This window comes from Apium graveolens, chromosome 6, assembly GCF_009905375.1.
Source record: "Apium graveolens cultivar Ventura chromosome 6, ASM990537v1, whole genome shotgun sequence".
NCBI classification, from domain to species: domain Eukaryota; kingdom Viridiplantae; phylum Streptophyta; class Magnoliopsida; order Apiales; family Apiaceae; genus Apium; species Apium graveolens.
This window is the reverse complement of record NC_133652.1, coordinates 39,923,877-39,932,164: the sequence shown is the minus strand read 5'-3', so window position 1 is coordinate 39,932,164 and position 8,288 is coordinate 39,923,877.

Here is an 8,288-nt window from a genome sequence, read left to right as displayed (position 1 = left end):
CAACAATTAGATAAAAGATTAATACCGAGAAAGATGAGAAAGGAATAATGAGGTATTCCTACAGAATTTGGGTTCCAAATGTTCAAGAGCTTAAAGATGAGATCTTAGATGAAAGCTAGTTTGAGGAATAAGATTTAGAGCAAAACCTGAACGTGATAGTCAGGGAGGTCGCCATCAAGATAGAAAGAACCCATAACATAATGAAGTGGAAAATGAGGATTTAAAACATGAAAGATGACCCCAATTATGGGGAGTAGGATGAAACATTTCATACTAAGGAAACAGAAAGTCGAGTAAGGAAAGGAGACCCGAGACGGTACTCCTATACGGCAATTCATGGACCTGTCTAAAAAGAACTTAGACTATTATCCCCAACCACCACCCTGAGGAGACAGTGCGGTGAGAAATTCTTTCAGGACCTTTAAGTCGCTAAGCTCTCAGAGTTCCATGGAACAAGCTGACCCAGCCAAGGCAAGAGCCTGGCTAAAGGAAATAGAGGAATCATTTGAGATTCTAAATGATTGACGAACCACAAAGGACTGTTTTTGTCACTTACCCTCCTAAGAGAGAGACCACCCGCTGGTGAAAGACCAAGAAAGGCACGGAGCCAGAGGTTATGATAAACTGATTAAAGTTCAGCCAATTGTTTTCGGGAAAGTAATTCCCAAAGATAAGGAGATAGTGTAAAAGCTTTAGAGTCAGAACAAAGGCAGACGAGTATGATAAATTATGAATCTAAGTTGTAAAAGTTGTTAAGATTCGTTCTAAGGGCACGAATCCAGAATGACGGGATGTTGAAATCAATGCTTATGTTGTGTTGGTTCATGAAATAATGATAAGAGAAAGGAAAAAAAAGAAAAAGAAATTGAAGTGGAAAGGAATATAACGGCAATAGAGTTTGAGGTATGATAAGGGAGTTGGGTATGAGGAAACCCTAACGACTCGTAGCAATAGAAATAGAAAAGTATGCATTCGTCAGGATGAGGGTGATTCACCATAAGTTAAAATTGATGGTTGAGGGCATAAGAGATACATATAGTTATCCCCTGTAAGTTGGGAGGATTCGAGGAAACCTTGAGATAATTCGAAGGATAAATAATGAGACGCAGATAGACTAAGGGGATAAGGAAGTAAGAAATTAGGAAAAATTGGATGAAGGAAGTGACCTTCAAGAAGGTGAAATGTAAGACCGGTGGCTTGATACCCAGAAAGGGAGACGCCAGGTATGAAAGATATCCCAACATTGAGGTGACTGTTGAGATAAACAACAAAAGTAAATAAGGAATTATTAAGAAGAAGTTCACGTTGAACACGACCAATATCTTCCAGAACATCCTTGTTATCGTTACCAAATTAGGCAAGACAAGCGGATAACCGTTGTTATCTTTTGGAGGCCATATGGATTGACCTCAATTTGAATGAGGATGCTATTATGAAGTTAGGTATAGACTATCGAGGTGGGAATGATGAATATGATAATCTATCAAGGATATATGACTTGATTTATTCGTGGAAGGATGCAGGTACCTTTTTAAGGTGGAATTAAGGATAGAACATTGGTAACTTAAAATGAATCCTAGGGGACTACATAAAGGTTGGCATGTCACCCTCAATAGGGACAATATGAGTTTTGACAGTATGATTGGGAAAGGGTTAAGGTAACAACAACCTTTAAGAATCAGTGGAGAAATTTTGCAGAACTATATAGACAATGGTTCTACTATTAGTAAATGGTATTGTGATATGCCCTGTATCTAGGGAATACAGGAGGAACGATTGAAGGATAACCTTAGAGGTTTTATAAGGAAAAAGGTAATATTCAAAATTCTCAAGAATAGAAATGTGGATAAAGGAAATATGACGTAATTATAATGATGCCAAGTGGGGCACGTGTTAAACCACGAGAAAGTATGGATCGAACCAGTAATGGTCGAAATTGTTCAGGGCAATTAGGACTTAAGAAAAAAAAATGTTCTAAGTATGATTGAGAGTCAGTCTTGACAGTGATTAGCCTCTAAAGAATGAGGCAATAACTTATGGAAAAATGGTGATATTTTTTTTCCCATCTGATTTTAAGGAAAACATCTTCACTCAAGCAGTGATCGGAAATAAGGTAGAAAATTTATTTGGAGGTGGTTAAAATGACATTGACTAGTAAGGAAATTTTACTATCAGGAAAGGCCAAAGAGGTGGCCGACACTTTAAAGGTAAGTGGATAATTATAGGTGCGTGTGCCAAAAGAATACAGTGATGATGGTTAAAAATGTGAAGGTTGAATTATGGTTTGGAAGATTGACATTCCTTCTGATGACTGTGCAATACCCAACCGTAATAGTAGTTGGTAAAGGTTTAATTCGTGTAATCGCCATGAACGGGCTATCTATCTTAGAAGGTCCTATCTTGAGATAAGCCAGGACCATGTTTCAAAAAGGACTAGATGAACCCTTGAGTTAATTCTTCTATTTAGGGCGTATGATTAAGAATGGTATTAACCTGCTATCGTTGCTTTGATTGAAACTCTTCTGCACTTTTATCTGCTTCATGTCATGTATGTATGTCAGGATCAGGAGTGTTCTTCATGAATCAGGAATGGTGATTATGTTACCTCCTTAGAAGGATTTGATACGAGATGTATGGACTCTGTATGGTTAGCTATTAAGACTTCAGGGAAAATGAATGACTACAGTGGGTCAGTGGTGGACCATAGTAAGGCAGCAATGATTCTGCGAGTAGTGAGCTGATTACAACCATGAGAGTTGTATTGGAATGGGTGTTGAGATTGAGTACCACTAATCGGGTCATGGTAGTGTATAAGTTATCATTGATAGACTAATTAAGTAGAGGATCTACCTAGTGAATAATTATTCTTTCTTATCAATAGAGAGTCGTATTATTATACGAGGAAGGTTGCGGTGCAAACATAGAATTCTAGTAACGATGATGTATAGAATGAGATCCCAGATTCGATTTTCGATGTCGAGGGAGTTTCAAAGGTGATTATGTATAAGCTCGAAGAAGAGTGTGGGTCCATAGAATGATGGACGGGATAGCGAAAATATTTAGGCATGGGAAATACGAGGCTATAATGCTTAATGTTGATTTATATACATATATGTTTTGTTCTTCTATGACAAACCTCTATAGTTCAGAGGTAGATTCCAAGCCAGATATTTTATGGCAATAAAATTTTTTATGAATATACAATTCTCTTCAGTTCGTTCTTTTCTCTTCTTTTCATTTCATGTAAGCTGAGAAGAATAACCCTTCCAGAAGGGGAGGTATTGCCGAATGACTATCTATCTGTGTGATAGAAGCCGAGTAGGATACCAGTTATTGTTTAATTGCTTGTCAAGTACTAAAGTCTGGCCACCTTCTGTACTAACTATGCGATATAACAAGTGTTCATGATCATAGTGATCTCTCAACAAATTCCTTTACTTCTATTTGATTGATCAAATTTTGGAAAATAGAAACAACTGAAAAAGGAGTAATAAAGTGGTGGTAGTATGCGGAATGGGAACACATTCGTGATACTAAGGTTGACGTGGTTATTAAAAGGTTATAGAACGCTAACGAGCAAAAGTATAACCAGTATAATATTAGGAACGGAAGGTAGTAGCGATTACGAACTGGAAAAGAATGGGTATTGAGAAGCAAGAGTTCGAATGATTGGAAGCTATGATGAGAGTCTGTGTAATAGACTTGAAAGAATTTGGAAAGATCACTTAATTCGGATTGAGTTATCTTACGACAATAGATCATATGTCATTATCGAGATGTCGCCTTATGAGATCCTTGAGGGAAGACAATGTCGATCTCCCTTATGTTAGGATGAAGTTGTAGAGCGCAAGATGCTCGGACCCGCAGTAGTCCAAAGGACCAAGGATATGATAGATCTAATCAGAGGACGGCTGGTAGTAGCCCAAGATGGACATGATAAGTATGTTGATTTGACACGAAAGGATAAAGAGTATGAAATAGGGGACCTAGTAATGTTATAGGTATCCCTTAGAAAGGATTGATGAGGTTCGAAAAGAAAGGAAAGCTAAGTCTACAATTTGTTGGACCCTTGGATATATTAAGATATTTGGGAAGTTAACATATGAGCTAGCCCTAACCCCGAACATGTAGCAGGTCGTAACGTGTTTCACGTATCAATGTTAAGGAAGTGTAATTCAGATGCCAGATAAATAGGGGCATATGAGCGCATAGACATGCAAACAGACGTAACCTATATGGAGCAACCAGGAAGGGTATAGAGTAAAAAGGAACGAGTGCTTAGGAGAAGGGTTATCAAACTAGTAAGAGTTTGATGGTAGAACCACAATGTGGGAAAATTTACTCGAGAGTTAGAAAGTGCAATGCTAAGAGAGTATCCCTATTCACTTTCTATCTGATTCTGGGACGGAATCCTTTTAAGGAGGGGAGACTGTAATAACCCCAATTTTTGGGAAATTTTTGAAACCCTTATGAATAGTGTTTTTGCTGAATGAGAAAACTTTTCATGCCACACTATGTAGGGGTTCTGATATGGATATTCTGAGATTTTATTAGTACTTTATATGGGATATAAGTGTATGTAAAGATCGTCAGAATCCAAATCCGAACACTTTGATTTTTCCCGGAAATACACTAGATATGGAAAGATTTGAGAAAAAGGTAACAGGATAAAAAGGATTTAAATTAAAGGATTATAGGAGAGGATCATAAAAGGAATATAATATATTGAGAAAGGTTAAGGGAACCTAAGTAATAAGATCCCGGGTATGATCCCTCAAACGATAAACGAAAACGAAAGTTAAGCGAACCGTATTACAGATCAGCGGTCATTAGGCAAACGATTAGGAAGTTAATCAAGGGGATTAGTGGGGATGATGTCATCCAACCAATAGAAAGAGGACAAGGAGGGGAGGATGACATCATGAGGATGACACAAGCATGACATGGGAAGGAAGGAGATGTGGTGGCTTTTTAACCACACAAAATCAAGGGCAACTAGGTAATTTACTAAAACAAACACAAAAATCAAACCAACCAAGCCAAGCAAATCATTTTTCATCAAAATCAAAAAGAAACCAAGGCATTGTTCTTCATGCTCTCGGCCAAAACAGAACCAGAACACTAAAACTGTTGTATCTCCTTCATTTCTCACTCAAATATTGTGTTCTATAGCTCATTGGAAAGGTATTGAGATGGCCTACAACTCTTGTTCACAAGTCTCGTCCAAATAATCATGGTAAGACCCTCATTTTTACAGTTCTTTAAATCAGACTTTTAGAAACTTCAAAGCCTAACTTTGTGTTCTTGATTTCTTTGGAAAGATCAAGCTTGTAGGAGGCTCCCTAAGGCTTCCTAGCAACTTAACACCTCCCAAGGAAGGTATAAACTTCAAACCCTAGCCTTTACTTTATTTATTAGTAAGTTTAATGGTTGGTGTTGTGAAATGAGAAGCATGAATTGTGATTATTAGTAGTTTGGTTTGATTTGGAAGTGTTTTGGTAATTGAAGCTTGATTATAGTTCATAGGTCTTGATTGTGGTTGTTTGAGTTGAAAACCTTGGAGATTATGGACTGATGTGGTATGGTTTAGGTGATGTTTTGTTGTATTGATGGTTATGAGTTGGTTGGTGGTTAATTGGAGTAGTTTAAACATTGGTAATCGCGTAAACATAGCCGTCGTAACGTCCGATTTTCTTTGGACTGTTTTTGTGCATAACATTAGGACCCGAGAACCCCCTGCTAGATTATGACCACTGCCATGTTTAGATAGATCATGTTACGAGCTTCGTTTTGATATGTAGTTCGTTCGATTCCGATGCACGGTTTAGGAGAAACGACCATTTCAAGTAACGGCGTTTCGCGAACGAAACTTTTCCCCTCGCCTTACTTTGAAACATAGGTTAAAGACCAAAAAGGGTTAATTAATGTATGAAACATTTATGGTAAGTGTGTTAGGCAGTTGGTAAGACACTCGCGAAGGAATCGCCTTAAAACTCGTAAAGGTTAAATTATTAAAAATGGTGGAGCCGAGGGTACTCGAGTGACTTAAGAGAATCAGTAAGCGCAAAACAAGCGTTAGAGTCTAAGTTAGTTAAAGTATAGATTTACAAGTGACTTTGGTTTAATTCCAACTTACTTGTTGTTTATAGGTTACCAGACTCGTCCCGAGCCATTCGTAACCCCCAGTCGCTCAGGCAAGTATTCTATCCGTTATACTGTTGTTGTGATGTATACATTTGTATATGCATGATCTTGCGATAAATGCATATTGGTTATTTAGCAAATTCTTGCGATATATTGTAGCATGTGATATGGTATATATGCATGCCTGTTTCATATTCTTGAAATATATATCTGTTGATTCAGTTGATAATACCTATGCTAGAGGATAGCGGTAACTTGCATATACCCTTAATATAGGGACCCAAAGGTGAAAATATTTTCTAAAACCGGGAGTCGAGGATCCCGAGTAGATTTTGTATATATGGATATGGATATATATATATATTTATATATATATATATGGTTATAGTTTTCCAAACTATTAATCGAATAAGGTTTATTCGATAACTTTAACTTTATTTTATTATTGAATATTATTTCGAATATTATTCGAAGGCGTATGACTCCTTTTATTTATTTATTGAATATTATTTGAATATTCATTCGAGGGCTTATGACTCTTTTATATTATTTATTGAATATTATTTGAATATTCATTCGAAGGCTTATGACTCAGTTTATATTATTTACTGAATATTATTTGAATATTCATTTGAGGATCTATGACTCCGATTATTTGCTGAGGTATATTCTTTATTTTATTAAAGAATAAGGTGCCAATAATCAAACTTATTTTCGATTATTCAAATAAAGATAATACTTTCATATAAGTATATCTTTGATTATTTAATACTCGTTTCAAGTATAAGTTTTAATACTTCTACTTCAATTATTTTTATAAAGATTATTCTTTGTGGGAATATTATTTAAATAATAATATTCAGACATTTTCTAAATATACTGGGGACTGATTTACTTCATTAAATCAGTTTTACTCCAAACACTCTTTAAAGTGTTTTCGAGTCTTCAAAATGATTTTTAAAAGTTAGAGCGGATCCCAAAACTCATTTTTATATTTAAGATCTTCCTTTTTAAGGGGATTTAAATACTCGCTCAAAACCTGAGGGATCCGGCTCTGTGGTGTATTTTATATTCACAACAAGGTTGCAGTTTTGGTAAATGAATTGATTACTTGCCCAATGTTCGGGAAGTAAGCCCATCTAATTGAGTCGGCATAAGCGACAGGCCGGGGTACGGTCTATTAATGTGTAAGTGGCTGGGTGGCAGTCCATCAACGCGTAAGAGGCCGGGTGGCGGTCCAGCACAAGGTCCTTATGAGGCCAGGGTGATGACCGGTGGGGGATTCATCCATCTACTAGTAGAAAAGGTTACTTATTGGTATCTTTGCCTGATCAGCAAGATATCTGGTTTATGCCAAAATTCTTTTCCTTTCCAAAATTCATTGGATGTTTCAAACTCTGTTCATACTTTACATAACAGAGGTTCCAGGAAATGTGTAAGAGATATATATATGTGGATATATATATATCGGGACTAAATAAAGTATCTCGTAACTTTATTTCATTCAATAATATTTCAAAGATTGAATCTATTCAAATCTTGTCTTGTAGTCTCATCTATGTGATGAACTTTTGAAACTGATTATAACTTGAACGGTGGTAGTTCAAGTAGTATTGGGAAAGATATAAGTATATTGGGGTATTTGGTAACCTCATCTTTTAAACTTATATCTAATTAATAATTGTCTTATGAATGACAAAGATTTTCAGAAAAACGTTGAGACAAGGTTAGATATATGAGATCACCTTGCAACGATATATTTTTATACAGTTATACACTGGGACTTTGTGTATATTTTGCATGGAAGAGGACTTCCAATATTTTGAAAAGTATATATGTATATATACTGAATATTTTGCGACTTCATCGCATTAAGATATCAAACTTGGTTCATTTCTTTTGACCAAGACTTTCATGAGTATTATGAGTAGGCTCATATATTGTAAATCATTATACATATTATTTTGGTGGGCTTGCTGCTCACCCTTGCTTTATTTCTTCATCACACAACAACAGTTAGGAAAGATGGCCAGACTCCAGCAGACCCAGCGCAAGCGCGTGGGAAGCGTCCCGCGTCTTCCCGTTGATGTTGTAGCTGCTATAGCTGCAGAGGTAGATCTATTGTAGATCAGACCATCTACTTT